Raw genomic sequence first — 26,246 nt, forward strand, 5'->3', positions numbered from 1 at the left:
CTGTACTTTACATACTCATGACCCCTGCACTCTGTACTTTACATACTCCTGCACTATGTACTTTACATACTCCTGACTCCTGCACTATGTACTTTACATACTCCTGACCCCTGCACTCTGTACATAGTCTTAAATTGTAAGCCCCTCCCACTGGTTTGAGAATTTTGCCATCACACACCATTTGCTCCAGAGCTCTACACAAGCCGCTATGAGCCCAACCCTAATCTGCCACCGTTCTCAGAAATTTTAATTTTCAAAAGATCCCAGGTATGCTCCGATACAATTGTCACCAGATATTCTTTTAATGGCAACCAAAAATTTGAAAATAATTTTGATTTTTAAATGAACACTGTAAGCTTGTGTGAGATTTTAGTGATTGGGTTTAGATCTACTTTAAGTCTACTCTGGTGTTCAGCCATAAATTCAGCTGTCAGCAGAAAAAGGAAACTTCAGCATCCTGTCTTCCTCCCTCATCTTAAGCAAAACATCTTTGTTTATTGAGAAAATGAGATTGGGGACTAGAAAATCAGAAGATGTATTTCCTTGTATTTTATCTTTTCCTGCTCTGATGTAAAACTGCTTTTGTAAAAAAATCTCATGGCTTTGAGGATTGGTAAAGCCCGACTCTAGTTTGGGCAAACTTAAAAAAGTGGAAGTTCCCAGTATTTAGTTAACAAACAAAAAAAAACGTAATTTAGTGTCGGTTCACACATATGCGATGTGGGAACCCTGCGAATCCACTGCAGGTTCCCGCATCTCACTGCCATATGCGAATCGCTGGGGGTGTCAATACAAAGTTAACGACACCCTGAGATCAGTTTGCATATCACAGTGCGAACTGTCAGTTTGGACATGAATCAGATTGCGTAGGTGTGAACACCCATGCGATCTGATTCTGGTGCGGACCAAAAAAAGGGTGCTGTGTGACTTTGGTTAACTGTGATGCAAATTCAGCCATGCAATCTGTCTGAATTCGCAACGTACAGACATTGCATGTGATTTGCAGAGCAGTGCGCTCCGACTCACATGTGATGTCTGACATTGCATATGTGTGAACCGGCACTAAAAGAAAAACAGTCCTGGCTGCATCACTTTTTCGATCTCCATCGCTGTCCCCCCCCCCCCCCAATCTCAACTGTACAGATAAGATAAGTGGCAACCAATCTATAACTAGCCTTTAAGCCTCGCGGTCTCGGTCGCCAATTTTTCTCTTTGCACAAGATTTGTGTTCCTTGGTCAAAGTTTGATAAATATGAAATATTGCATATGAATGTTTTCGATTTTAATTTTCAGCAGATAGGACCCCAGGCTTGTGTTTACCTGTCTATCCACTTGCCTATAGCATATTTACTGCTACAGCGTGGCCGCACTGCGCAGGATCGTGTGTATATGTGTGTAAATATATATATACATACACATACATACATGATCCTGCACTTCCGGGTATAGGGCATGAGTGCACATCTCCGACGGCTTCCTCCCACTGTGATTTTACACAGCAGGAGCTCATCAGAGGACCTGATCATTCAATACACAGGCATATTATTAACCACTTAAGCCCCGGAAGATTTTACCCCCTTCCTGACCAGGGCCTATTTTGCGATTCGGCACTGCGTGACTTTAACGGACAATTGTGAGTTCGTGCGACGCCGTACCTAAACGAATTTGACGTCCTTTTTTTCCCACAGAGCTTTCTTTTGGTTGTATTTAATCACCTGTGCGATTTTTTTGATCATGCGCTATAAACAAAAAAAGAGCGTCAATTTTGCAAAAATAACAATATTTTTCACATTTTTTTTATATGAAATTCCCCCCCCCCCCCCCCCAAAAAAAATCTAAAAATCAAAATTTTTTAACATTTTCGGCCAATTTTTTTCTATGCTACATATGTTTGGTAAAATCGCAAAACGCGTATTTTGATTGGTTTGCGCAAAAGTTATCGCGTTTACTAACAAAGGGAAAGATTTTTGTCATTTTTGGTGTTTTTTTTTTAACGCGTAATGGCGGCGATCTGCGATTTTTTTTTTTTGCGGTACTGCGACATTGCGGCGGACAGATCGGACCCTTGACTGACATTTTTGACACTTTTGGGGTTACCAGTGACATTACTACAGTAATCAGTGCTATACATATGCACTGTTACTGTAAAATTACACTGGCAGTGAAGGGGTTAACTTTTTTTGAGAGGGAGGGTTTATGTGTGTCCCTAGGGGCGTGATTCTAACTGTGATTGGCTGTGGCTTGAGGTGTAGGAACAGTGATCAATGGTCCTACATAGTAGAACCGTATGATCACCATTCTTACACAGGGGAGAATGACAGGCGGCTTGTTTACATTAGCCGCCTGCCTTTCTCCCTCTCCACCGACGATCGTGAGTGACCGGCGGACGATCGGGTCCGCCGGTCACACGCGCAGGGGGGGGTCCTTGGCCACGCAGGAGCGCGCCTCCGGCGGCGCGCGCTCGCTCCCGAGACCCTCACAGGCTAGCGACGTAGTACTACGTCGCTTTGCCTGTGAGGGGCTGACCGCTGCAGTAAATAGTCGTGCGGCAGTCGGCAAGCGGTTAAGCAAAGCAGCAACACCAATCCATACCTTCCACTAGTAAAAGCACCTCCCCCACTACACTGAATCACCAGCTAGGCACATATTTAACACAATGATCTCCCCTGACATTAACCCCTTCCAAGCCAGTGACAGTGCATATTTTTAGCACTGATCACTGTAATAATGTCACTGGTCCCCAAAAAACTGTCAGGTGTCCGATTTTATCTGCAGCAATGTCGCAGTCTCGCTATAAGTTGCTGATTGCCACTATTACTAGTAAAAATAAATAAATATTTCCATAATAAAATACCATAGTTTGTAGACGCCATAACTTTTGGGCAAACCAATCAATATATACTCTTTGGGATTTTTCTTTTACCAAAAACATGTTGCAGAATACACATTGGCCTAAATTGATGATGAAGTTTGATTTTTTTTTTTCATTGGATATGTTTTATAGCAGAAAGTAAAAAAATATATATTTTTTTTCAAAATTGTCAGTTTTTGTTTATAGCACACAAAATAAAAACCACAAAGGTGATCAAATACCACCAAAAGAAAGCTCTGTGTTCATGGAAAAAAAGAGGATATAAAGTTTATTTGGGTACATTATCGCACGACCGCTTGTCAGTAAAATAACGTAGTACTTCAATATGTGGTATTGGGGGGCCACTGGTTTATCACACCAGTTGTACAAAAAAATTGGCCAGTGAGTTTGGCACTGTGTGTAGCAGAGTAAACGCAGCAAAAGAGGCAATATTGTTGCAGGACACAAATACACTTATACAAGTATACTCAGATAACACCCCACTTCTTTGTTGGAAAAAGAAATGGTGTCTATAGAGCTCAATAGCTCAAGTTCCAATATACACAGCGAATGGAATGAAAGCTCGTTCACATTATTTGATAAACCTGCATTTTTCAGTACATGACTAATGCAAGTCTCTGGAAGGGTACACAAAAAACAATTGTTTATGTGCCCTGTTTACACCACAATGCTTCAGTGATGTGCAGGGTGGTGTGGGAAAATGCAGCATGATGACACGGGATAATGGAAAAAAATGCACAAAAGAAAATGCACATTGCTTTGTGTCCATACACACAAAAACATACTGAAATGCACATAAAAATGCAGGTATTTGTGTTTCAAGGCACATGGTTTCTTAAAGAGCTTTTTTTTTTGTTGCATGTTATAGTGTTAATGAGCCCTGAATCACAAAGGCGACTGTAAAGTGCATTTTTAAACACATTTAAAACAAAAGGTAAAAAAAAAATGTTTAAAAACTTTTTTTTTTTAAGTTTTTAAAATAAAACCCTCCCCAAAACAATATTGAGGAGGAGCTTCCATGAAGGGAAACAAGATTTAAAATAATAATAAAATAATAATAATGAAAAAATTTTTGGCAACTGTGTGGATTTTTACAGTAACCACATGGGTCGATTGAGAGCTACCTTGACTTCAAAGGAATAACATGCATAGGGGGAAAAAATACTAAACGATTCTTAAAGTATCGCAAACAAAAAGTAAAAGCAATAGGTAAAAATTTTTGGCCAATGACATCATCCAGCATCCCCAGAATCTCCCAGCAGGCATTTGAATATAGCTGGGAATGTTGGTTATGGCATAAGATGATGTAATGAGATCTTGAGGAATGTAGAAATCAGCTTTACTTGCATAGGAGAACAGCATTACAGGAGAGAGCAGAGAGAAAGAAAATCTTCCTTCCTGTGCAGAATATTCATGCATATGTAAACAAATAGACACTAGTAGATCACTACAGCGCCATCTATAGTTCGGAGTGCATAGTACATGCTGTTGCACTTTCAACAGGGGATGCGTCATTGGTTGCTTGAACACCATTGTCCTAGCAACCAAAAAGCACTGAGCAGGAAGCTGCCACATTTAGTAGCAGTAGTAATACTACCACTGCATGAATTACTTCCCAACAGCAGGAGGTTTGGTTCAACAGGGCAAACATTAGAGTTAATTCACCTGCTTGGCAAACCGCCAGAGCTTTCTGGAAACTCAAACCACATCCCTAGTAAAAACCAGTTAGCAGATAGATATTTATGGTAGAAGTAACTCTCTATGTCTCTTATGCTATAACATCTTTCCTCCTGCCTACTAATAGTTTTTCACTATTTGTACACCGACAGCTGCGCATGCGCAGCTCAGTGTATGCTCCTGGCATCTGCTGGGAGTAAGGGCTCCTTCATATTTCTGGCAGCTCTTGCCGCCCCTCTGAACAGTGATCCTTATCACCATCTCAACTCCTGATTTATTTCTGCAAATGCCAACCCACCGTGCTGCAATCACATGCATTGCATGCGGTTGTGGTGTAGCCCAATTCATTTGAATGAGTCACCTTCAGCAGCAGTGCCAACCACAATGTAACATATCGTTTAATTTTTGCCACAGCTACAAACCAAAGTTGGGGCATATGTAAAGCACTGCTGCTGGGTCTCTAAGGGGCAGTAAAAGTGCAGCTCAACTGCCTGCCTTTACTGCCCTTAGGCCACCTGTGTGAATGAGCCCTAAGTTCTGGGTGCCGGACTGAATGAACACCTGTGTACGCTTGGGGGTTAAAGGGTTTGTAAATGATCACCTTGTAAAACAACCCATTCAGTTTAAAATAAAAATGAAAGGCAAAACATTTGTTTATAGATAAAAAAAAAAAAAAGTCACTGGTCACATTACCTCTGTTCCTTAGCTGTATAAGAGCTGGGGGGAGGAGAAACAACAGAACACTGAGCTTCCCAGCAATAGACATGCAAGGGGTGGGGGTTCAGGACAAGTCTAATCATTGGAGGAGAGCACAATGAGTTCCCAGCATATAGAACTGACCATTGTGTGCTCTCCTGCCTAGTGAGGTCAGTTTTTAATAAGAAAGCAGGAATATGAAATGTTGGGGTAACAAACACTTTAAGTCCAGCCCAGCCAATCAAGATGGGAGAAAATAAAAGCGCCAGTGACAAAGTAACGTAGGAGATGGTGAACACTGCAATGCTGGAGTGAGTCACTTTACAAGCAAAGTGTGCCATAATGTGTATATGCTGTGCAATGCTCCAGGAAGGCCAAATTCATTTACTTCCACTTTGGTAAAGGTTTTGGGACACGTTATCTCCCTTCTTTTGGCCTAATATATTTCTATATAGACTGTATGAAGAATTGTAAAAAGCCTGAAGAAGAGATCTAAGGCATCCTGAAAATGTGCATCTTTAATAAGTTAAAGTGTAGCTAAACCCAAAAGCAAAAATATAATATATTGCAGCTTACCAATCCTTAGATGTGGTGGCTGCATTATTTTTTTTATTTTTGTTTTTGTTTTTTAGCTTTTTTTTCCCTTCATTTCTGGTAATTGGAATTGGTAAGCTGTAGTGTATTAAAGTGGAGTTCCAGCAGTTTTTGTGTTTATTAAAAGGCAGCAGCTACAAAAATTGTAGCTGCTGAATTTTAATAAACGCACACTCACCTGTCCCAGGATCCAGTGGTGCAGCCGCCCGAAGCCTCCATCCTCTCCAAAGCGCCGGCATCACTAGTGTGGGCACCCGGGTGTGACAGCTTGCTCGGGCGCACTCTGCGCACACTGCGCATGCGCGAGTCGCGCTGTGTGTCGTGAATGTTCAGGCAATCTTCTGGGACCTCTGATGTCCCAGAAGCTTGCAGGGAGGGAGGGGGAGAACTTCCACTTGAGTCGTCTAGGTGGTAGCGGGTACTGTACAAAACTAGATACCCGCTCCCCCCCCCAAACAAATGACATGCCAAATGTGGCATGTCAGGGGGTCAGGAGCACCTAAAGCGTAAATTCCACTTTTGGGTAGAACTCCGCTTTAAAAAGTTTGTTTTTAAGCTTAGATATGCTTTGTTAGCTTAGATATGCTTAAACTCCAAACTTTCTGAACTGCTTTATTTATGAGCTGCAGGAAGGACCATTGAGAATTTCTTTTCACAAGCAGAATCTAATAAATAGATGGCAGTTTGCTGTTCCTAGAATAGTGTGTATAGCATTATATACATAATACATAGCAGAAGAAGCCTGTGCTCGCCTGCGCAGAGAATGATCTGTGTCTCCTCTGTGATGTAAAAACATCTGCTCTGCAGGGCTGAACGTCACCACATGAGATTTCAATGTTGTGCATGTGAGCCGCTGATGTGTGACCTCCACTCTGATCACCCCGAGAAAACCATTTGACAGCCAACTGCCACTGCTGGGTTCAATAGAGTCCTGTGCCGAGAGACTTGCAGCGCCGACCAATGGTGACCCCCTCCTTCTGAACAGGTTCTGTCGTCTCCCTGTCTCTGGCTTTAGCACTTTTTGAGTCGCTGACAACAAACAAGCATGCAGCTGGTAAAAGTTTACTGAAGTTGGAACCTAGAAACTGCAAATCATTGGAGGGTCAGCGTCTCAAATAATTCATAAGGTTGCTAACCAGGCATCTAGCAAAAACAGCTAGGGATGCACCGAAATGAAATTCTTGGCCGAAGCCGAAGCCAAATAATAATGAAATGCTTGGCCGAAGGCCGAATACCGAACGCGGTGTTTCAAATTTTTTAACATAAAATATGCCCATTAGCGTGCCCCTTAACATAAAATATGCCCATCAGAGTGCCCCTTAACATAAAATATGCTCATCAGAGTGCCCCTTAACATAAAATATGCTCATCAGCATGTCCCTTAGCATAAAATAAGGGGCACGCTGATGGGCACATTTTATGTTAGGGGGCACTCTGATGGGCACATTTTATGTCAGGGGGCACGCTGATGGGCACATTTTATGTTAGGGGGCACTCTGATGGGCAAAACAAAAAATATAAATCAGCATTGCTCTTAACATAAAATATGCCCATTAGCGTGCCCCTTAAAATGAAATATGCCCATCAGAGTGCCCCTTAACATAAAATATGCTCATCAGCATGTCCCTTAGCATAAAATAAGGGGCACGCTGATGGCCACATTTTATGTCAAGGGGCACTTTATAGGGCACTCTAATATAATTAGCATGGCAAGTGGCAACAACATATGGCAGTCTGCACACTAATGCTTGTGCAGCTGCCAGCTACCGTATTCTTCTCCCCCAAATGTGCTCAGCTCCACATCACATACCTCAACTGCAGCCAGAGCCAAAAGCCGCGAACAGGGGGGCGGGGCGTGGACCTAGTGTGAAGGAGCCGCCAGTCAGGAGCAGGGGGCGGGACGCGTGCATGACGTCACACCCCCTACTCGCGGCCGGACAGGACACCGGCGGCGTGTGAGAAGGGAGCCGCGAGCCGCAATGAGGAAGGTGAGCGGTCAGGGCGGAAGCTATAGAGGATCATTGCATACATTATCAGAGGGTTACTTACTGCAGAGGACATTTTTTACATAGATCATAATAGAGGACCGCGAGCCGCAATGAGGAAGGTGAGACATTGTTCGGCTCAAAATTATTCGGCCTTTTGATTTATTCGGCCGAACACCGAAAGTGCCATTTTCTCTATTTTCGGCCGAATAATGTTCGGCCGCCGAATATTCGGTGCATCCCTAAAAACAGCCATTGCATTTTTCTCATGATGGGTTTTTGAGTTTCAAGAGACTTTTTTTTATCTAATTTTGGATGGCATAAAGAAGGGGTAGAACTTTTGTCAAGTTTTTATCATTACAAGAAAATGACAAGAGAAGGGCGCACCGACCTTGTGCATTACCACTAAAAAGTTTATTAAAATCAAAGAAGGTAGAGTACAATATACTCACAAACATAGGTTGTGGCAACTTTGGCTCTGATGAACAGGGTCCTCCCTCGAAATGTGTAAGCCATACAAGGTTGTGAGGACGCCATCACACTATCCAGCAGTAGAGAGGTGTCCTGGAAGCGAGCAGTCCAGGCAGCCTGGACACAGATCCTCATTGAACTCAGAAGACTGGTGACATCTAGTGGTAAATAAAAGTTTTTCAAGGGGCAGCCATGGATTGAATGTGAATATTACTGCACAAGCTGTATTTCTTTCATTTACTTTTTTTAAGTGAAGTTCTGCAATCAAGTAGAATTTTCAGGATGGTTCTTTCCTGTAACATCCAAGGTTCCCACTCAACACTGGGGGTAGCTATTGCCTAATTCAGAGTAGGTATGTAAATGAGGCTCCAGAGGCCTGCTCCATGCTAAACTAGTGGAATCAGGAAAACAGAAGTCTCCAGAAATAGTCAGGCGCTGTGACGGGTATCAGCTGTCATGAGAAGTTCTCTTTAGGATGTAAAAATGAAATGTGCATTGTTTCACTCTGTAACACTCTGATCATACCTCACATTCGTTAATACTTATATCACATATCAGACCTCCTCCAAGTGACTGATGATCCGACAGGAGGAAATGTTGGAATCTATTATAAGTGGCCTCTTCCATGTTCAGACTCAGCATGTATTTTATCTCTATGATTTACTGCCTGTGCCCAGTGATAATGCTCAGCGTCCATCTGCCCCTCTGTTTAATTGCATTTACTGTAAGTATGAACCCACCATGAACTCTAAAGGCTGAAACTTTTCATCTGTGAAAGATCCAGAATTCTCTGTTTTTACTGTACGTTTGCATTAATATTGTTCAGTCCCAGCCTACAGACATACCTTTTCCTTCCTTTGTAACGCATTGGTGATTAGTTATTCTGTTATAAAGATTAATCCCCCACAGAGGCGGTTAGCTATGTGATCATACACCTTCTGTAGCCTACAATGAAACAGAACAGGATCCTATTTATCAATGTTTTCAGAAACAGAACGCGTTGTCCATGATACCAGGTTGCCAGGTAGACTTTTTCATTAAGTGAATGGATCTTGAATATTTACAGCTAATCTCCAGCCTTACATTTAGTCTTGCACAGTTGAACAGGCTCCTCTCTGATTTCACTGCAAACTGTGAGATGTTGCTGTAAACCTTTAACCTTTAACTGCTTAAAAACCTGTTAGCTGGTGTTCAGCTTCACTTTGTTACTCAAGTCCAACTAAATTTGCATAATCTGAAAATAATGCTGTCCATTGGTGACTCCATGGCTCCTCCATCCACAGTGGGGACACCCTAAGACAGCAAGTGTGTTACTGAGCGGATCGCAAGGTCAAAATAAAGATAAAAAGCTGAAAAAATAAAACTAAAAAGAAAAAACTGCCACCACATTCAAGGAATATAATAATTAATAGTTTTTTGGTTTGGATACACATTTAACCACTTGACGACTGCTCACTATGCCTCTACTGCGGCAAAGTGGCTCGTTATTGTCCAGCGACGTAGTACTACGTCGCTGGACTCCTCCCCTTGTGCGGAGGCTCGCTCTTGCTGTATTCAGTCACAGCGGGAGTCGGGCCAGGGGAGGAGCAGCGGCGATCGCTGCTGCTCTTCCCCGATCGTCGGGGAATCGAGTTTGGAGATCCGCCCGCTTGTGTAAACAGAGCGGGCGGATCTCCTAAGTGACAAACAGTGACAGATTGCAGGGTTCAGCATAGCTGAACATGCGATCTGTCCCTGTGCCACTCAGTCACCTCCCCCCACACACGTCAGTAAGCACCAGGCATACATTAACCCCTCCCTCTCCAATAAAATTAACCCCTTCCCTACACAGTGCATATTTATAGCACTGATTACTGTAGAAATGTCACTGGTACCCCCAAAAGTGTCAAAAATGTCAGTCAAGGGTCCGATTTGTCCGCCGCAATGTCGCAGTCCCGCAAAAAAAATCGCAGATCGCCGCCATTACTCGTTAAAAAAAACCCACCAAAAATGACAGAAATCTTTCCCTTAGTTAGTAAACGCAATAACTTTTGCGCAAACCAATCAAAATACGCTTATTGTGATTTTTTTTTTACCAAACATAGGTAGCAGAAAACAAATTGGCCATAAATTTTAAAAAATTTTGATTTTTACATTTTTTTGGGGGGTAATTTCATATAAAAAAATGTAAACAATATTGTTATTTTTTCAAAATTTACGCTCTTTTTTTGTCTATAACGCAAAAAGTAAAAATCGCACAGGTGATCAAATACCACCAAAAGAAAGCTCTGTTTGTGGGAAAAAAAGGACACAAATTTTGTTTGGGTACGGCGTCGCACGACCGCGCAATTGTCAGTTAAAGTCACACAGCGCTGAATCGCAAAAAGTGGCCTGGACGTAAGACAGCATCCTCCGGTGGTAAAGTGGTTAAATAACGAAGATAGCAACTGAGGGGAAATCTTGGTTAACAATTTGTGTGTTTAGTGTATATATATATATATATATAATATATCAGTATAAAATGTATAAACTTTCACAATTCTGCAGGTTTTCAACCCATTTAATCATTTAATTGGTAGGACTTTGTAAAAACAGTGGTTTTCTACTGTATTATTTTTATCATGTTCTTACCTAATAAAGAAAAAAAAAAACAGCTATATGACTTCTGAAATCACAAGAAGTGATCCAGAACAATTACTAGACCATTTCATGTTTTTATTGCATTTCATTTTTGATTTATTTTGGAAACCTACTTGTATGGAACGATGAGAAAGAAGCAATTGATGCTTGGTAACAAGGCCAAGTTTGCTGTGGAAGGGCCAGCTCTATAATGTCCTAACCCAGAGTGCTGTCATAAGAAGAAGGGTGTAAATGTCATGATAGGATGATGTAGAGCAGTCAGTTGTGACTAGTACTATGCTGTACGCAGGGACTGATTTGCAGTGACTGCACACAGTCATCAGTAGCTCAAGCTTTAACATTGCCCTAGGTAAAAGAGCAATCTTAGGTAAAGATGACATCTTCTAATGCTGGAAACTGCTCCAAGGGACCTTAGCCTTGTCTAGTTGATGGTAGATCTAAAGACGATTGTACAATCGGAAGGATTGTGAAGAAAGAAGTAGGAAAGTGGGTGGAAATTTAAAAAAAGTGGTAAAGTAATGAGGGAGATGTGGTCCAGTGTAGTAAAACACGCCCTATTCTGTGATGCATATGGCAGTGCATGATGGGATATGAAGTTTCCTGGAAGGTCACGAGATGATATAGGAAGCCAGCTCTACAAATGCACTTTTCACAATTTTGAACTGTGAGGAGAAGATTCAAAGCTGCCATGGACTAGGTCAGCCTTTTTCAACCAGGGTGCCGTGACACCCTGGTGTACCTCCTGGGTTCTTCAGGGGTGCCTTGGCAAAATGCCTAAAAATGGCAACAAATTGCCACAGGTTTTTACTTAGCAGCATTACAACCCTTGGCACTGTGCAGGTCAGGCCACTAGCATCCGGACAACCTTGGGCACTGTGCAGGTCAAGCCACTGGCACAACCAATTACATCACTAGTTGATAAGGAGAATGACGGGTGCTTGTATAGCATCCTTGTTTACTTTTTCCCTCTCCATCAGTACTGGGGCCACATTGGCAAGTAATTCTTATGTTGGACGACCCATGTTTTGGATGTTGCTGCTATATGTATAACTATTAGTTTAGTTTTCTTCTTACATTTTTGAATGGGGTGCCTTGAGATTGTGCAGAATTTTAAAGGGTGCCGCAACTGAGAAAAGGTTGAGAATTACTGGACTAGGTAATATAAGAGATGAGCACATACATAAGGTAACAGATAAGCACATTGGGATGTCTTTGGACAATTTAATCTTTTATGACTCCTTTTTATAGCGGATTTAGTTCACTAGCATGTGCCTTTGGTGCATTCTTTTATGCGAAACAGCCCAGGTTTCCGAACCTTACTGATGCTCAAAATATATTTGCTGAAAAGCGTTTAAGGTGAGAGACGAGTTAATATTGCATGTCCGATTGTCTGTAACACAAAAAGTCAGCTGCATGCAGTGAGCCGTTAGAGGACTCTTCTAGTCAGTGCACACATCATTTAGTCAAAAAATAAGTAACATTTTATTGTTCAGCATGTTCCACCATGCAGGTCCAGAATTTATCTTTGAGTGCTGGAATTTTAATCTGTATGGTATCAAAGGCACATAGCAGGAATCATTACAGTTCAGGATTTTTCTAAAACTTGATACATATGAACAGAGATAGGAACGGATCACTTTCTCTATGACTTCATATCCTCAGCTCCAAGTTCACAGGACATCTGCTGAATATCTGCCTGCTGGCTTCAAATGGCTCTCATTTTCAGCCGTAACAACAAAAACCATACATGCACTTTCTAAAATGTACAAACAAAAAACAGCGCTCAAATCCTAACCTTATATTATGCAGTCTTCCCTTATGCAAAAAATTGTGTAAAAGCGCATACAAAGGCTCTGCAAATGTAAAAAAAATTTTGATGTAAATTTTATTTTTATTTTTTTTATCAAAAAGTCATAAATCAATTGATAAAGTTCATTCTATATATACCCAGAAAGTGCAATAGTGCCAATTCATGTGAATGTATATACAAAAACTGTGCAAAAGGATTTGGAACTAAAAGGCAAATTATCATCATATAAACAAACCAATTAATGGTGCTCACTCAACATATGCCCATAAGCTGTACAGTAAACCCCCCTCCATTTGGGGGGGGTTACGTTTCGGACCCAGCCGCGAAAAGTGAAAATCAGCGAAACAGAAAAACCTATTAAAATGCATTGTAGGCATGTTTTTTTTACTGTCACTGTACGTGTAAAAGCATTTTAACCACTTACCGCATATCAACGTACCGATACGTCGGTACACTTTGCGGGTTTATACCGGGATGATGCCTCTAGTTAGAGGCATCATCCCGGTACCGTGGTTTGAAGCCGACGGTTGGCTTTCCGTCGGTAACGACCGATGCGGCTCGGGAGCCGCTCGATCGTTACCCGGGGGGGCGGGAGGGGACGTCCCCCCCTCCCGCCGCCTTCCGTAGCTTTGCCCGGGGCTCCCGTCCCACCGGGAGCCCCAAGCACCCAGCCGGCACGTCCGCCGGCTGGATGGAGTCCCGATGAATGCCGGAAACAGCATTGATCGGGGCTCCGATGACGTAACCCGGAGGCGGCGTCCATGACGTCACTTCCGGGTTACTGTGCTGCAAAAGGCGGCAAATTTAAAAAACGGCTGTATGCAAAAATGCAGTTTTCGGCGTTTTGCATACAGGGAAGTGTAGTGGAGGGGTCTAGGGTCTTTTAGACCCTCGATCCCTACATAAAGTGTACCTGTCACACATATTGCTGTCACAAGGGATGTTTACATTGCTTGTGACAGCAATAAAAGTGATCAGATTTTTTATTTTTTTATAACCTGTAATAAAGTTTAAAAAAAATAAAAAATAAATAGGAAAAAAAAAAAAAATTTTGCCGCCCCCGTCACCGTTAGCTCGCGCACAAAAAAAAAACGTATACGTAAGTCGAGCCGCGAATGAAATCGCTGTTCAAACCCCACATGTGAGGTATCGCCGCGATCGCCAATAATTTTAAAAAAAGAGCTACACTCTAACTCTAAACTGGTACCCGTTAAATAAATTTAAAGCGTCGCAGATTGAGATCTCTATTGACCGTAGTTTGTCGCCATCCCACGGGGGGGTCGCAATTTTAAACCGTAACATGTTGGGTATCTATTTACTCGGCGTGACATCATCTTTCACAATATACAAAAAAAATGGGCTAACTTTACTGTTTAGTATTTTTTAAATGCAGTGAAATGTGATTTTTCAATTTTTTTCCAAAAAAATGGCGTTTTAAAGACGCGCAAATACCGCTTGACAAAAAGTTTTGCAATGACCGACATTTTATTCTCCAGAGTCTTTGCTAAAAAAATATACATAATGTTTGGGGGTTCTAAGTAGTTTTCTAGGAAAAAATACTGCTTTTAACTTGTAAACAAAAAGTGTCCGAAATAGGGCTGGGGCTTAAGTGGTTAAGGTCTTTAAACACACTTTTAAAACAATAGAAACTCATTTAAACACATAAAAGATACTGAGAGACAGAGCAAGAGCTATGGAAAACACAAAAATATTTCATTTTTAATGATTTATATAGTAAAATAACATTAAAAAAAAAAAAAACGCAATATACCGGGACCGCAAAACTGAACCGCGATGGAGCGGGGGTTTACTGTAATAGCATAAATAAATGTGAACAATCACAAAAACAACGCAACATCAAAAAATTGGTGCAAACAGTGCAATAGTTTACACACATGTGAAAATGTCCACCAATCATTAATGAGCAGCAAAGTCCATTACACAAGTGTCCAGTGAAATCAACACTGGTCCTCCATGGTTTCCAACCAATCTTTTCACTCCCCTAGTAATGGACACTCACCTCCCTATATTCACACCTAAAGGCCTCATGCACACAGGATGTCCAAAATAGCTTTACAGGTGTTTGACTTTTTTTTCTGCCTCTAAATACCCCTCTATGTTAGCCTATGTGTCCATGCACACATAGCCATTTACAGGCATTTATAGACAGAAAAAGAAATGCACCACTAGCATGTTCAGTAGAGGAACACTTGGGTGGAAAAACCAAATGAGCATAAATGCACATTAACGCTAGCGCTTTTGAGTGTGTTTGTACATTAATGAATTTTTTAACCACTTAAGCCCCGGAAGATTTTACCCCCATTCCGACCAGGGTTTTTTTTGCGATTCGGCAAATTTAACGGACAATTGCGCGGTCGTGCGACGCTGTACCTAAACGAATTTGACGTCCTTTTTTTCCCACAAACAGAGCTTTCTTTTGGTGGTATTTGATCACCTGTGCAATTTTTACTTTTTGCGCTATAAACAAAAAAAGAACATCAATTTTGCAAAAATAACAATATTTTTCACATTTTTTTATATGAAATTCCCCAAAAAAAAATGTAAAAATCAGAATTTTTTAACATTTTAGGCCAATTTGTTTTATGCTACATATGTTTGGTAAAAAAAAAAATCGCAAAAAGCATATTTTGATTGGTTTGCGCAAAAGTTATTGCGTTTACTAACTAAGGGAAAGATTTTTGTCATTTTTGGTGTTTTTTTTTTAACGCGTAATGGCGGCGATCTGTGATTTTGTTTGCGGTACTGCAACATTGCGGCGGACAGATCGGACCCTTGACTGACATTTTTGACACTTTTGGGGTTACCAGTGACATTACTGCAGTAATCAGTGCTATATATATGCACTGTTACTGCAAAATGACACTGGCAGGGAAGGGGTTAACTTTATTGGGGAAGGAGGGGTTAAGTGTGTCCCTAGGGGCGTGCTTCTAACTGTGATTGGACATGGCTACTGGTGTAGGAACAGTGATCAACGGTCCTACATAGTAGAACCGTATGATCACCATTCCTACACAGGGGAGAATGACAGGCGGCTTGTTTACATCAGCCGCCTGCCTTTTTCCCTCTCCACCGACAATCGCCGAGTGACCGGCGGACATCGGGTCCGCCGGTCACACGCACAGACTTCCTAGGGAACGAGCCGAGGTGGGCGCGCGCTCGCCCGCTATTGGCTCACAAGCAAGTGACAGGCAAGTGACGTACCCATACGTCACTTTGCCTGGCCGGGGCTGACCGCCGCAGTATATGTACTTGAGGCGGTCGGCAACCGGTTAATAATCTGGCTAATAGAATGCATTAACACCAAACGTGCAAATGCAAATGCAAAATGCAGCTTTAGAAGCATTTTTTCAGCTGCGTTTTCCTCCCCTGGAGCAAAGGCGGAAAAAACATCCTGTGTGCATGAGGCCTAATACATAAGGTGGTCAAATATAACATGCTGAAACAACATCCAAATGTACCGGGACACTCACCATAGAAGAAAGGATTCCAACATCACTGCGCAACATATATGAACCTTTTAAAAAACATAAAACCACAAATGATGTGAGCTCACATTAGCTGGTGCCATCCCCCCGCACCCAGGATCTTACAACCCAAAAAAACATCAGAAAGCACCATAATACTTCCTGGACATGCATCTCAGAGGTCTTTACGTGATGACGTCACAAGTTTCTGCCTCCTCATAGTGCATTTTATTTATAAACTTTGTCAATATTTTAATACTTTTTAAAAGAATACCTGCTAATTAATGTCTTGAATATCCTTGTTCTGGCCTTTCATGTTATGGGGTGACAACTGCTTCTCTATTGTGCTCTTGCATTGCATTGTTTTTTTTCATGGAACCTCTACCTGTGGTTGACCTACAGATGTTCTACCCTGCATGTATGAGTCCATTGAAATAAGTCCAGATATAGCAAGTCCCCAGTCCCAGTGAGGTCCATGGACATTACAGTGAGCTATACACATTGCAGCCTTGGACATACTAAACAAAAATAATTTAATGCATGTAAAATGTGTGTAAGGTGCTGTCTGTAGATGGGTTAGCACCCCTTTTGGGGACAGTCCTACCCTGGGTGGAAAAGGTGGGTGGATCTAGCTTAGTCCCTTAAATCTATAGCCAGAAGAGTCGGGGGCAGAGGGTGATCGGAAGAGACTACTCCATCTTTGTTTGTAGCCTTAAGCCTCATACACACGCACCGATTGTTGGCCGACCGATCGGCCGTCTTTTGTCCAGTGTTGTTGTGTTGGTTGAAATGTGTTCTAGACTGCACACAAATTTTGTCGGCCAACAACAACCAACTTCAGAAGTGATGTCATGTGATGGTTAACTTTCCGTGTGTTTTTTCTTCTCTGAGCATGCCCAGTCTTGCTCATCTGATGTTTGTCTGCCGAAATCTGTACTGACTGACGAAAAATCAGCCGTTATGGTGACGGCCAACAAAAATTTTATAGCATGCACACCAGATTTTGTTTGGCCGAAAAGTCGCAGTCGGTTGTCGGAATCATCATACTAACAAGCCGACAATCGGCCGATCGGACGTTGGCCGAAAATTCACGGCCAACAATCGGTGCATGTGTATGAGGCTTTAGGAAGCAGTGCTGCTGTTAGAAATCATGGGGCCCCATGAAGTGACTGAGGACATAAATGTATCAGTCCCTTTCTCTGCAGCCTCAGTTGCATAGATGAATGAACTGGAAGTGCTCTGAAGCTTCTTACTCATTCACAAACTAAGGCATAAACCCAGTTTACTATGCTTGAGCGATGAATGGACACAGGGGTGATTGGTACCAATCACTCACTGTGTTCATTTAGGAAAGGAAGGAGCCAATATATTATATTTTTACCAGCCCCTTCCCCTGGTTTTCTAACAATCAAACTCAACCAGCTCCTGTGCAGGACTGGCATTTGGGCACTTTATAATAAAAACAGCCAATATTTCTTTAAAACAATGAGTGAGACTTAAAGTTTACTTACTTTGATAACTTTGATTCACTTTATTAGGTACACCTTGCTAGTACCGGGTTGGACCCCCTTTGCCTTCAGAGCTGTCTTAATTCTTCATGGCGTTGATTCAACAGGATGTTGGAAAACTTCCTCAGAGATTCTGGTTCATATTGACATGATAGCTGCAGATTTGTCGGCTTCACACCGATGATTCGAATCCCCCGTTCCACCACATCCCAAAGGTGCTCCATTGGATTGAGATCTGGTGACTGTGGAGGCCATTAGAGTACAGTGACCTCATTGTCATGTTCAAGAAACCAGTGGAGAGATGATTTGAGCTTTGTGACATGGTGCATTATCCTGCTGGAAGGAGCCATCAGAAGATGGGTACACTGTAGTCATAAAAGGATGGACATGGCCAGTAACAATATTCAGGTAGGCCATGGCATTTAAACGATGCTCAGCTGGTACTAAGGGGCCCAAAGTGTGCCAAGAAAATATCCCCCCCCCCAGCATTACACCACCACCACCAGCCTGAACTGTTGATACAAGGCAGGATAGATCCATGCTTTCATGTTGTTTACGCCAAATTCTGACCCTACTATCTGAATGTCATAGCTGAAATCAAGACTCCTCATACCAGGCAAGATTTTTCCTATCTTCTATTATCCCATTTTGGTAAGCCTGTGCCAATTGTAGCCTCAGTTTCCTGTTCTTAGCTGACAGGAGTGGCACTCCGTGTGGTCTTCTGTTGCTGTAGCCCATCTGCTTCAAGGTTTGATGTGTTGTGCATTAAAAGATGGCATTCTGCATACCTTGGTTGTAACAAGTGGTTATTTGAGTTGCTGTTGCCTTTCTATCATCTCAAACCAGTCTGCCCATTCTCCTCTGACCTCTGACATAAACAAGGCATTTTGGTCCACCCAACTGCCACTCACTGGATATTTTCTCTTTTCGGACCTTTTTATGTAAACCCGAGAGATGGTTGTGTGTCCCTTTTCTTCCCCATTCTGATGCTCAGTTTGAACTTCAGCAAATCGTCTTCACCATATCTAGATGCCTAAATGCATTGCTCATGTGATTGGCTGATTAGCAATTTGTGCTACTAAGCAATTGAACAGGTGTACCTAATAAAGTGTCCGGTATATATATGTATATATATATATATATATATACTGTATATATATATATATATATATATATATATATATATACAGTATATATATATATATGTATATATATATAAACACACACACACATAGCTTTTTTATTACTCTCAATTCCAGGATTTATATGGAAATCGGGTAGACAGTGTGAAGAAAAGCAGTAAATCGTTACAGTGGAAAGCATGAATTGCATCTGTTCTCCAGACAGAATGAGGCCCTTTGAAGTCTTCTCCTCATAGTGCCTCTGATTTGTCAAAACCGTTTTATTTTCTTGTAGGTTTTCGGAATCCCCCCTCTTCCCCTCCCTGAGCAGTATTTGGGTTGGTGGAGAATTGGACTATGAAGTGTGTTTGAAGTGCCATCACACCTGAAAAAGATTACCCCGCTCCATCTGGGCTCAGGGCCTTATAATAAATTACATCACGGAGGTCTGCCACGAGACTGGGCTATCCAGGGCTGTTATTACCCAAGCCATCCGAGACGAGGGAATATCAATGTAATGATAGTAAATTCTGCCCCCTGCCCTTATGTTAATGGTAATATACATAGGGAAAGATGGTTCTGTGATTTGAGGTTTATGTAAATTGAATTTGATGCTCAGAGTAAAATTCCTTTTTTTATTTTTAACTGTTACTGTCCAGACAAATGTTAGTAATAAACATTTACCTAAGAGCCAGTTCACACTGAGGCGACACGACTTCGGGGGGCGACCTGTGAAGTCGCGTGCACCGCTGCGCACCGCGACGTCGGCGCGACTTGCAGGGACTTCACATAATGGAAGTCTATGCAAGTCGCTCCGAGGTCGCCCCAAAGTAGTACAGGACCCTTTTTCTAAGTCGGAGCGACTTGTGTCGCTCCTATTAGAACGGGTCCTGTGCTAATCAATGGACCGCGACCGACCGCGACTTGTCAGGCTGACAAGTCGCGGCAGTGTGAATGGGCTCTTAAGGAAGTCTCTCATGAGAGTTGGGCTGATTATCTGATAGACCTGATAGACAGTCCAATGGCCAACTGAAGAAGCATGCAATGCAGGCTGACAAAAGTGTTACTAATTTATTTTCCAATAAGTTTTTATAAAAGACAGAAAATGTAAACACATATGAGGATTATTCCATTTCAATATCCAATATCGTATATCCATGGCATTGCCAAGTACCGTATGTCCCAAGAATGTACAGCTTTCGGTCTTTTTCAAAGTTGTAATTAGAGAATGTGTACCATCCTGTACAGAGGTTGCAATTGTATTGGTAAGGTAAGGGGCAGTATTCTAAAATATTAGCACTATTCTGTTTCCCATTCATTGACGTTAAGGTGTTAGGCCATCCTAATATGTAAGTTAGTGGTGCTCTCCACATGTCCCAATAATGGGTTTTCCCTTTGCATAATTGTAATCAATGTAGGCCTTTTTTTAAAAACTGCCTTCCATATTAGTTAAATTAGGGATCGACCGATTATCGGCAAGGCCGATATGCGCTTTCCCCGATATATCGGAATTGGCCCCCGGAAGTTACCGATATTGCCGATATTTTCCTGACGTCATTCTGCCTTCTTAGGCTGCCTCCCTCGCCTTGGACAGCCTTGTCTGGAGTCGGGACTAGTCTCGCGGGAGTGTATCATAGCCATACACCCACCCACAGCAGCCTGGTGCCAGCCAGTCACCCACACCCACAGGCCCTGTACCAGCCAGCCAGCAATCCACAGGCCCTGTACCAGCCAGCCACAGGCCCTGTACCAGCCAGCCAGCCACCCACAGGCCCTGTACCAGCCAGCCACCCACCACCACAGGGTGCCAGACAGCCAGCCACCCACAACAGGGTTTCAGCAAGCCAGCCACCCACCACAGGGTGACAGACAGTCAGCCACCCACCACAGGGTGCCAGCCAGCATACCCACCCAAACCACAGGGTGACAGACAGCCAGCCAGCCACCCACCAACCTCAGGGTGCCAGACAGCCAGCCACTCACCACAGCATGCCAGACAGCCAGCCACCCCCCACAGGGTGTCAGCAAGCCAGCCACCCACCACAGGGTGCCAGACAGCAAGCCACCCACCACAGGGTGCCAGATAACCAGCCATCCACCACAGGGTGCCAGACAGCCAGCCCCCCACCACAGGGTGCCAGACAGCCAGCCACCCACCCACCGCAGGGTGCCAGCCAGCCACCCACCCACCACAGGGTGCCAGAAAGCCAGCCATTAAAACTTAAACAAAAATTAGCATGTTCAGTACCAGATTTGTTTCAAAAATTGTCTTTATTTTTCAAAACTTTAAATGTACAAAATATCGGCCGATACTGATATGCGATGGCCAAAATATCGGTATCGGTAACGAAAAAAAACAATATTGGTCGATCCCTTATGTAAATGAATAAACAAAGTGACGCCAACATTGTTATTTCAAGGCAATGGCTTAGTGTTGTCAGTCTGCCATAGGAAGTGCTGTTGCTGTATGGAACTCCCTGTAGGACTTTCTGCAAAAAGGCCACCAAAAAATGATTTGCTTAGGAATGTTGTATACAGTGTGACATGATGCCAAACATACGGAAAAGGAAATTTTTTGATTTACATACATTTTAAATTAGAACAACGTAGGAAAATGCCTAGCAGCACTGGGGTCATCTTGGTTCGAATGATATCCCAACCATGGCACTACTTGCCTAGAGTTTGATTGTTCTCTCTGTGCCTGTGTGGGTTTCCTCCGCTGATTCCAGTTTCTTGCCACACTCCAAAGGCATGCTGGTAGGCTGACTGGCCCTAGTATGTGTATGTATGAATATGAGCTAGAGATCTTAGATTGTAAGCTCCTTGAGGGCAGGGACTGATGTGAATATACAATATATATGTAAGTCGCTGTGTAAATTGATGGTGCTATATAAGTACCTGTAAAAAATAAATAATTAAAAGAAAAGTTAACCCTTTTCAGGGGTCCCCTCTGTACTTCAAGGGTTAAATGCTAGGTGTAGAGCAATAAGTAGAAAGACTTACCTTATCCCTCACTCTCTCGGGCTCCCTCCTCACTATGTGGTCTGTCTCTGAATCCACTTATGTTCACTACTCAACCGCTAACAGCCTCTTCAATGCCAACATGCACAATTCTGGACATCAAGGGTCCTGCCTACATCCCAGAGCATTGAAGAGGAGGGAGAATGAAGACTGCCGGGGAAACCAGGTTGAGGTAAATATTTCTGCTTATTTCTCTACCCTTAGACGACAACAGTCATTGAATCCTTGCAGTAGGAAATTGGGCCCACTGCAAGGGTTTTTTTCCACTTATTTATGTTTTAAGTTAAGTGTTATAGTTTAAGAACTTAATGTATATGCCAAGCTCCAAAGTTTTCTTTTGTTTTTTAATTAGAGGGTTCAGAAGTCCTGTTGAATGGCTATTGCTTTTTGGGGATTATTCCCGACTATAAAAATTAGGGAAAATACTTTGGTTGAACTTAGGCGCAAAAGGGTCAATTTATGGACTGGGTTAAGTGCCCATTGCACCCCTAAAAACTGCCATAAATGACCTGAAAGTGACACTAAACTATTAAATTTAAGAAATGTATATGCAATTGTGTATTCTAAATTTAAATATGAACTTTCATTTGCTATTAGCTTCCTCCAAATCTAGAAATTCGTATTGATCTGACTAAATGCTAGGGAGTGACTACATTTGTTTTCCATTGTTCCACTGTATGTTTGTACATACCCTCCCTTACCAGCTCTTGAGAATAACTACAAATTTGCATATAGACACACTCAGTGACCATCACCTCCTCTCAGCCTAACCATCATAGGTAACTGAGAATCTGGCACTCATGCAGTAACTTTAACCACCTGCTGACTGTATACGGTATATATACGGTGGCAAGGTGGCTCTGCTGCACAGGATCGTGTACCTAGTATGTGATTCTGCAATCTGGGGTCTTGTGCGCCCCGCCGGTGGCCGCTTTTGCTACGATTGCACACAGCAAAAACTGATTGGCGGGTACGGTGGGCTCGATGTCCGCCAGTACCAGGCGATGCTTCAGTACACAAGCATAATGGCGGTCTGCCTATGTAAAAAAGGCAGATTGCAGTTCTGTCACTACAGAAGGCATGGATCCTGTGTCTCTGCTAAGCAGAGGCTCCAATCCATGCCTTCCCCTAGTACAAACACCTCCCCCACATTAGTAAAGCACTGGCCAGGCACACATTAAACCCTTTTATTGCCCCTGATGTTAACCCCTTCCTAGCCAGATTCATTAGTACAGTGACAGTGCATATTTTTTAGCACTGATCACTGTATTAGTGTCACTGGTCCCCAAAAAGTGTCAAAAGTATCAGTTAGTGTCCTAACTGTCCACCCCAATATCACAGTCCCGCTGTAAGCCACTGAACGCTGCCATTACTTAAAATAAAAGAAACAAAAAAAAAAATCCCATAGTTTGTAGACAAATAACTTTTATGCAAACCAATCAATAAATGGTTATTGGGATTTTTATTACCAAAAAAAAATGTTGCAGAATAAATATTAGCCTAAATTGATGAAGAAATTCGATTTTTCCAATTTCTTTTTAATGTATATGTTTTATAGCAGAATGTAAAAAATATTGTTTTTTTTTTTGTTTTAAATTGTTGGTCTTTTTTGTTTATAGCGCAAAAAATAAAAACTGCAAAAGTGATCAATTACCATCAAAAGAAAGCTCTATTTGTGGGGAAAGGGACATAAAATTTGTTTAGGTACAGCGTCGAACAACTGCGTAATTGTCAGTTAAAGTAACGCAGTTCTGTATTGCAAAAAAATGTTCTGGTCATGAAGGGAGATAAATCTTCCAGAGGTCAAGTAGTTAAAAGGCGTTATAAAGTACGGGATTTGGCGTAGTCATGGAGCAGCTCACGTGACCACAACTAATGTGCACTGCTCTTTCCAAAGCAACGGCAGTGAGAGAGAAAAGGAGAACTTTGAGGATGCACATAAAATTATATATAAAAGTTGAAAAAAAAAAATCTTAAGAACGGATGTCATGAAAAAAAACTGATTGCAGCACTGTTGCCTAGGGAATGTGTAGGGATGATTTTTTTTACGATTAGTGTTATTGGTCTCACTTTAAATTCACCTTCCTCATTGACTCTATTGCATTTTCCCAAACTTTTGTCATAATCTTCCAATTGTCTCCTTTATTCCTGGAAAATATTCATTCTCAGTTTTGTTCATCCCTAGAGGTGAAACCTTTTTAAAAGAGCAAGAACAGTTGAATGTGACTAACTATTGATGCTATGCCTTGACCTAAATATATGGAAACCTTCAGAGACATAAACAGAGAAGCATTTGCAGAGGTGAGAATTATCAGCGATATTACAAATATTGTAAAAGTTTTTCATCTTAACTTTTATCCTAAAGGATGATGTGAAGTCCCACCATGAACTATATGGTGTGACAAGTAACAATCCGCATGACTCTTATAAATGCTCTGTAATGTTAAACCTTATATCTAGCGTCTGAGAGGCTGCTATATTTTTATTTATTACTTATATCACAAGATGGTATTAAATGCATTCATCATCTCCCATTAAATGACTAATATTAGAGTCTGGCGTGTTTTTATAAGGCTTTCCCTTTGTATTGCTGTGAACGCTTAAAGTAGAGAGTTGGCTTCATTTCAGAGGTTGTTGTGAAAGTGATAAACCCTTCCTGTTAAAAGGAATTTATTGTCTTTTTAATGATTTTTTAGATAAATATATAAAAGAAATCAGCTTGGCGTAAATATTCTTATTGATGTGTCCTAAAGTGTGGGTCCAGCCAAAGCATACTTTATATTTAGTTTTGTATAGAGTGGGGAAGAGTGGAGCCCCTGGCAGGATTTATTGCGATCCAGGGCTCCATTAGAGAGATCATCATCTACCCTCACTTATTGTCTGATGTCATTTTTATTATATCTGCAGGGTGTAGCAGGGTGAGTCTCCTGTTGATAAGAATTTCCTGCCCCTTGTGGTATGGTCCTATCCCCTAAATACTTTCCTGGCAGTAGGGTATTGAAAGAAGAAAGGATGAGCGGAGGTGTGTTCAGTGAGAAGAAGAGTGTAGGACATGTAGGTTGCCCTTGCGCCTTCCTTTTCCGGGAAAAGCTGGAACTTGAATAGACCCCTAGATAGAAATAAAGTTAAAAATTAGGGGATGATATGTCAAGAACATTTATATGACTACCACAGCAACCCTCCCCTGACACCCAACTCTGGGATGAATTAGGTGCAAATTCTATTGTACAGTCAGCACTTTACCATATTTTTTGGAACAAGACTATGGATGCAATTGGCTGTTTGTAAACCAAAGCCAAGAAGTTCAGTAAATATCTTAACTCAATGGTGCCTCTGTAATGTGATCTGTGGGGACTATCAGCATGAGTACATAGAGTTCAGCATGGTGAGAATCTACATGCAGTTGTGGGGTAATGGATTATGCTGCTTCTGTAAAGACTGGACTGGTTGTTTCTTCTCTCTAAGAAGTTTGAAGTACAGCCAATACCTGAGAAGTGTAGACATCATAACTGTTTCAAATCAGTGGAGGGAGGGTCCATCTGATTTGGGGTGGTAGTAAAGGTTCCCCTGAGTGCACGGGCTTTGGATGTTTGGCCTGGATTAAGCCTGGATCCATTGGGAATGGAGAGGCCTCTCGTAATTGTGTAAGCAAAAGATTCCTGCAATGGTCAGAGCACCAAATTGTAGTAATGAAATGTACTGAACCAGTGGGATGGATATCAGATCCACCATCACTAAAAATGTATCTGTAGGCCTTGATGCAGGAAGTTAAAACCTGCAGCATGGGGGCACTACTGTACTACACAGGACACTCATACGGATTCCCTAAAGCAATCTCCATTAGGGGAGGGAGACCCAGTAACCACCGACAGGCCAAAAAGAACTATACAACAGCCTGCAATACATTGCGACCAAAAGCTGCATCCTGAGCAGCTCTTACATCCACCTGATAAAACTTTGTAAAGTGTGCACTGAGGACCAGGTTGCAGCCCTGCAGACCTGAGCCACTGAAGCATGACGATGGACAGCCCAGGAGGCACCTACACTCCCGGTAGGATTAGTTGTCACCAGAAATGGGGTAGCATTGAATTTGGTTGGCATCTGAAGGCTTCTTTGGTCCTTCAGAAAGGACAGAGAGTCTGATTGTTTGACTGCAGCAGTCAATTTCAGTTACATCCTGACAGCTTGCACCACATCCAAAGTGCACAGGGCCTTGTCCTTATGCAACTGAGGCCTGGGGAAAAAAAAGATGGTAAAACAACATCTTGGTTGATATGGAAAGCCAAAACTACCTTCAGAAAAAACGATGCCTGAGATCGAAGTACCAGGAATGGCTCCCTGCAAGATAAAGCTGGATATGAACTCTCTATTCAGCAACCACTAAAAA

This window comes from Pelophylax lessonae, assembly GCF_965119305.1.
Source record: "Pelophylax lessonae genome assembly, chromosome: 5".
Taxonomy (NCBI): domain Eukaryota; kingdom Metazoa; phylum Chordata; class Amphibia; order Anura; family Ranidae; genus Pelophylax; species Pelophylax lessonae.